General features: G+C 39.9%; 1 long non-coding RNA gene across 1 annotated transcript; it reads right to left on the bottom strand.

The window, feature by feature from the left end:
- Nucleotides 1-2,104: 2,104 nt before the first annotated feature.
- Nucleotides 2,105-2,986, bottom strand: LOC148119003 (uncharacterized). Its single transcript, XR_015735686.1, has 3 exons — nt 2,936-2,986; nt 2,325-2,378; nt 2,105-2,146 (listed from the first exon to the last, which is right to left on the bottom strand). It is a non-coding gene; the product is annotated as an uncharacterized LOC148119003 (long non-coding RNA).
- Nucleotides 2,987-6,643: the final 3,657 nt, after the last annotated feature.

Here is a 6,643-nt window from a genome sequence, read left to right as displayed (position 1 = left end):
CATATTAAAGCTGCCTCTTTAATCAACTCTGCCCTCTCATTTATTGGATCTAGAATAGCCTACATATTGCTTTCAAATTCCAGTTCTAAAGCCCGCATTCTCTACTGTACATCTATTTACTTCTTATTGTGAACTTTATTGTCTGCCTTATATGAAAACTGTGTTTTTTTAAAACTTCCATTTCCTCACTAGATGAGGTCAAAATTATTTTCTTTCTTAAATGCTCTCTGCAAAATACATTACATTATCTTAAAAGTAGTGGGAACTCAATAAAGTTCTCAGAAATTATTAAACACAGACACACTTGCAATTTTCAGCTAGAACAAAACCCCCAAAGTTGAATTATATAGTTCGTTAAACGCTCACTGTTATGAGAGCAGTAATATTTTCTACCTCTTATCAAGACGCATAATTTCATGAAAGAGCTTGCAGGCAAATCAGCTTGAACTGCTTGGCCACACTTGTTTGTGAATGAGAAAATAACATACATTATTTGACAAATAAAAGCCAGATTCGTGTACTCAGTTTGTTTGATAACCTTTCATGACCATTCATGTGCTGGACCCCTGATGTACAAGAAGAGTTATCACCAATGAATTTTCCCGTAGTGGGGGGGGTCACTCACCTGGGGCTGATGTAAGTAAGCCTGAACATGCTGTGTGAAACAAAAAACCTGTTAGTCTTTGGAATTTCTGGAATGGAGTCACATTTTTGGGGACAATACATTTATCTGATTCGATTCATTACTACATTGTTGAAATCACTGACCATACAGTCAGGCTTACAGATCTACAACCCATCTCCCTTCTGTGCCATTTAGTGCATTTGACAGCCTGCTATTGTTGGGTGCTTCTTTTAGACCTCAAAGTTTAATGGAAGAGAAATCTGCATTGAGAGTGAAAACTAGACTTCTATTGAAAATTTTCTTGGAAAATAATTCATATGAAAAGATCAGTGAATAAAGAGTAAGGGATAATTTTATTGCATGGAAATATAATTACAATAAGATAGTTTTGATCTTAAGACCATTTATCCTTTTTTCAACCTTTTGAAAGGCTTTAATTTTTTTCTATCCCTCCCAAATGATTTAAGCAAATGATATGCATGTATGCCTTTAAGCTTCTGTGCTTCACAGGTATGGGCCAGTCATATTTACAAAATTCTAAATTCAAATTCTAAGTCAAAGAATTTGTACTGTTATCCTACCCTACCAAAAGAAAAGGAACACAAACTGGCCTAGGGTGGGCATTCTTAAAAGAAACTTTCAATTTCTACATATTTATTCAAAGCAACTCTAACAACTGTTACCAAAAATTGATAGTAAAGTAGTAAAATAAGTGACAATTTAGAAGATTAAATGTTGTAACCCTTTCTTAAGGCAATCTGGAATAGTTCCTAATTTTTAATAATAGTAGAACCCAGCAATAGGAGAGAAAAATGATGGGTATATACAACAGAATAATCTAATTTCCACACCACTGCCAGAGTCATATACAACAGAATAATCTAATTTCCACACCGCTGTCAGAGTCACTTCCTCCAAGGCACTGAGCATGCCATTCTCTTGATAAAAACTAAGGGGGGTCTCATTGCTGTAAAGATGGAGTCATGTTTAAATTAGAAATTCAACTTTTTCATAAACTTTATGCACATTTATATTTCCTAATCTTCTTCCTTGACCCTCACACTTCTGTTGCAAGCATCTGGCTGAGTCTTGAATTCACCCATGCATCATTATGTCTTTGTTCTCATGTTTGGCAGAAATTTGCTGCCCACCTAGCCAGTATAAAACTCAACTATCTTCATTTTTGTGCCTTCAGCCATGACTACCAACTAGAAAACAGAAAGGAACCATCTGCTCTCTTCCTTGTCCACGGGATCATATTTTTTTCATATATTTTTGGTCGATAAATAAATGAACAATAACAATAATACCTGTGCCTATAATATCCCACATCCTTACTACAAAGGTTACAATGTGGCAGTGACCGTTTCTTATTGAAGGGTTTGCTTTTAATGTCTATATAATACAGACCCTAGCACATGTTTAAGTACAAGAAATGCTTTTGGATCATGAAGCGACTGGAGATGTCCTCATACTGACCTGTTGTACTTTCAGTGTCTTGACTCTCTGTTGTCGTTGTTTCTAGAGAACAGAGGATGATAACACAATATTTTACTCACAATAGTAAAAATCCATGTCAAGTCTGTATGTGTTCATCTCATACATCATGATGGGATGTAGTCATGTGCAAGGTAGACCCCATGTGAATGAGATAAATTTCATCGGATTTGGTTGAGCCCACTGGATCTCTACATTTTACCTGGTTGGGATATGTGGACACTGGTTGTGACTTCAGTTGCTACTGAAGTGGAATCTGCAAAAGTAAGTAATTCTAGATTATTCCAGGACCACCACCATCCATAAACTTCTTCTCTGGAATCTCAGGCTGAGTTAGGCCCGGTGGCACAGCCTGGAATCCTAGATGTTGGAAGTTTAAGATAGGATTCTTTTACTGAGACCAGCACATCACCTAATTTAAAACAACATAGAGCTCCCAGACTGCATGCTACATCTTCCAAAGAGTCAGGTGGAAACCTTTTTTTTTTTTCCAAATGGCTTTCAAGCTGAATTATAAAAGGAAGTTTCCCTGTTCGTTCTGACCCCCATTATGGCCTACTTCCTTGCCCAAAACTCTCAACTCATCTCCATAGGAACAAAGCCACATGGACCTCGGAAGGTACAACTAACATTCATTTTGGCATTCCAGTTCCAGCCTGAGAAAACATAGCAGTGTTTCCTCCTCCCCCCAAGAACATTCTTATCATCAATGAAGGAGCCTTTGTAGCCAAAGAGCAAACCCGTTTTCTTACAAACGCTCATGCTTTTGCTAGCATTTAATGTTTCAGGAGGAAACGATTTTCCTGCACTCACCTGTGTTTCCTCCTGTGCTTTGGCTGCCTGGTGCTTCCTTGGGGACTCCTGCAGGGGTAAATTTAGGGGGTAGGCATGAGAAAAAAAAATCCATGATAATGGCTGAATTAAACATCTGCTCCCTGGAACTGGAATTCTCTAGGTCTCTGGAAATTCCAGCCGAACCTGAAGTAACACCTAAGCAGCAGGATGGTTAAGACAATGAGAGAAACAAAATCCTGTCTAAGAGAGTACTTTGTGGGGCGAATGGCTGAATGGAAGAGGACCATACATGGTTCACTTGACAGTTTATCCAATAAATTGAAAGCACCACAGCAAAAATAGATCATGTGCCTTTGGTCAATAGAAGCACACAACCCTGTTTCTGTCCCTTGTGCTCTCATCTGCCGTCTACTACAGACCCCAGAGAGTCACCAACCCCCCCAAGGCTGAAAACACCAGCCACTCACTAGTTCCTGTTCTAACTCCAGTGTACGCTATAACTTCTGCAGAAGTTGTAGCCCCCGAATAGAGGTGGACGAAGCTTGGGATGGGAACACTGGGAAAATGTGCAGCCCTTTCACTTTGCACACTGTCCCTAGGAGAGGCAGCGGCCTCTGCTGTTCAGAGACAAATTTCCCGAACTGTTTTCGTGACTCATGAGTGAGGAAACTCTCAGGGGCTACAGTTGTACCAGTAGTCACCCCTGTGGTGACTGCAATCACAGAAGGAGGGAGGAATTTGTGAATCCCTCCAGACCAAAATTAGAATTTGAGTTTAGAATAAATGTATGGTTTTCTTGAGTTAGCTTTCTTGCTTCTGCGGACATATTATTCATGATCACTGTTTTACCATTTTCTTGAAACATAGAAAGGCAGTTCATAGGAGGAATGTGTAATCATTCAGGCAAGAACTCAAAGAAGAGCTGAGAAAAATCCCCCCCCACCAAATTCCTTACATAAGACAATTTTAAAAAGGGGAAAAGATAATTAGCCATTGGAGCCGATCTAGCTGAACCCCAGCATCTGAGGTCCTGCCACTTAAAGAAGTTTTGCCTCTCATAACAGCAAAGCAGTTCAGAACCACATGACTGGTAAAGTTTGCTATGTGTTTGCAGGGTCCCATTACTAAACTCCTTCCATTACTGTTAAGTCATTGACTTCCCTATGTTGGGACCACCAGATACAGAGTAAAGTCATGCCAGAGACCTGTGGTGTCTGACATAAAGAGGGAAAGAAGGAGTAATGAGCAAAGTCAAAATTCATTATCATCCTAAGACGGTGGTTTTCAACTGAACTTCCTAATGCTGTAGCCCTTTAATACAGTTCCTCATGTGGTGACCCCAAACTACAAAATTCTTTCATTACGACTTTATAACTGTAAACTTATTGCTATTGTGAATCATAATGTAAATATCTGATATACAAGATATCTGATATGTATCTCCTGTAAAAGAATCGTCCAACCCCACAAAGGGGTCACAACACAAGTTGAGAACTTCTGCCCTGAAAGAACAGCCAACCACGGCACATTGTCTGGTTCTGCTCAAGGAAGAATCTGCTAATATTAAGGGAAATGGTTTTATTTTACGTTTTGGCCTTCTGTTTAACCTGAACTCGAACTCTCCAAGCCTATATTTCCTCCAGATGATGTAGTGATTCCTAAAATGACAAATGGAAAACCGAACCCATCCAGATAATTGCCACTTCTGCTCTAGTTCACAGAGAACCACCTTTAGGAGGACTCATAAAATCGGCCTCGGTCGATCCAAAACCTAGTCACAAATGAAGACATTGTTGACCTCAGTGAGAACTCTGGGAAGACCACTTTTCCTGTTACCAAGAAACAAGCTGGAATTGTTAATTTATCACTACTTAAGAACCACCCCCTCCGATTATTCCCGCCTGCATTATTTCCTGTGGCCATGGTTCCACGGACTCCTGCGGAGGTTGTGGCTTCTGAGAGAAGAGGAGAGAAACAGATGAAAGATAGGGATGTAGGAAGGAATTTGTGGCACTGACACACAGGCGGAGCCTTGTGCCCTTCTTTCTGAATGGTTCTCTCACCTGTGCTGGAACTCCCAGATGTCTCAGTCCCTCTCACATCTGCACGGGTGGGACCTGGAACGAGAAGGGACAAAGACAAGATGAAGAATGCTTTGCACTGATGCAGCCAAGGGATACAGCACATGCTCTCATTCGGGACTGTGCGTTGGACAGTGTTCTGGGAGGTGCCTTTTAGAGACAGCTGCATCTCTGTAGCACTCAAGTCCTTCAAACATGTGCTGTCATCACATCCTTTCTGGATTAAACAGTTTTCCCACATAGCAACCATTTAATTTATTCAAACTATATATATATATATATATATATATATATAATATATATATATATATATATATCACCCCCTGTTTATTTGCAGGGATTATATACCAAAATAAATGAAGGCATTTTCTGAGAAGTCTATCTCATAATAACTTACTTAGCAAACATAACAAAATCTTGAAATGATCTAAGATCTACATTGACAACGTGATCAAAAAAGGAATGCTCCCCTCTGGAGGCCTTCCCTGAAATTCTGTCTATGATGAAATGGGGACCAAGGTGGCTTCCTTTCTCCTGGTACACAACTCCAGTTACTTGGCCTCTTGATGCTACACAGGTGCCTATCATGTGATTAAAAAAAAAACAGAAAAAATACTTGATTGTGTCAAGAATATGAGCCAAGACTTAATATCATTTTTGCTCTTATGTAAAAAAAACCCTTCATAGAAGCCAGGTATGATGGCATATGTCTGTAATCTTCCAGCACTCTGTAGTCACGGACTGAAGTAGATGACTCTCTCTGAGTTCTAGTACAGTCTGTTTTAGGCTAGCCAGGACTACGCAGTGAGATTCTGTCTCAAAACAAACAAGCAAAACAAAAAAAAAATGCCCCCCCCAATTTTATAGGATAGGATGCCTTCTAGAAGTCAGACTGTTTCTTCTCCTTCCTCTAACACTTTAGTGGTATGTGCAGTGTCAAAATCTTTTCTCAAACTGACTATACAGACAACAGTCTTCAGGAAGTTATGGCTATGAGAATAGTTGCTGATAATGAGAGGATTTTTCTAGAATATGTTCAGCTGAAAGAAAATATCCAAAGTACTACACAGTACTCTACAGGAAATCAAACCTCCTCCCAGGCAAGCCCAGCAGTCACACAAAAAGCCCACACCCAGCTTTGGGAGCTTCTGGGCCTTACCTGCTGTCCCTTTGCTCCCATGGGTCTCACTATTCTCTGCTAAAGTTGTAGCCTCTGAAAGAGTACAACCAAGAATGCGAGGTTCAAGGATTTGGTGGAGGGAGTGAGAAATTGTGTTGATGTCATCAGAGTAGACAGTCTAAATAAACGATGAGCTTAAATAACTATTACCTCTTTCTTTTGAACGTATTTGTGTGGAAAGTTATAGGTATAATGGTTGCTTCCCTGGGTGATTGACAGAGCATACGTTTCTCAACAATATTGGAAAAGTGGAAAAACTATGTGGATCTGATTCATCAGAGGTTCTTTGGCCAAACCACTACCTCTGAAGGAATGAACCATTTTACTTTTCCTTCCTATGAGTCACTGAGGTTTTTTTCTTCATGGGTTCCACTGAAGTTGAGGGAGAAATGATCTCCCTCACTTGATAAAGCAGGGATGCCTGCTATAACACAGGTGCCTAAAGAAGAAATGATCAGCTTTCTG

The sequence above is a fragment of the Myodes glareolus genome, chromosome 19 (genome assembly GCF_982192425.1).
Source record: "Myodes glareolus chromosome 19, mMyoGla1.1, whole genome shotgun sequence".
In the NCBI taxonomy this organism is placed as follows: Eukaryota; Metazoa; Chordata; class Mammalia; order Rodentia; family Cricetidae; genus Myodes; species Myodes glareolus.
The sequence above is the reverse complement of the archived record's forward strand: the minus strand, read 5'-3'. Positions and strand labels throughout refer to the sequence as shown.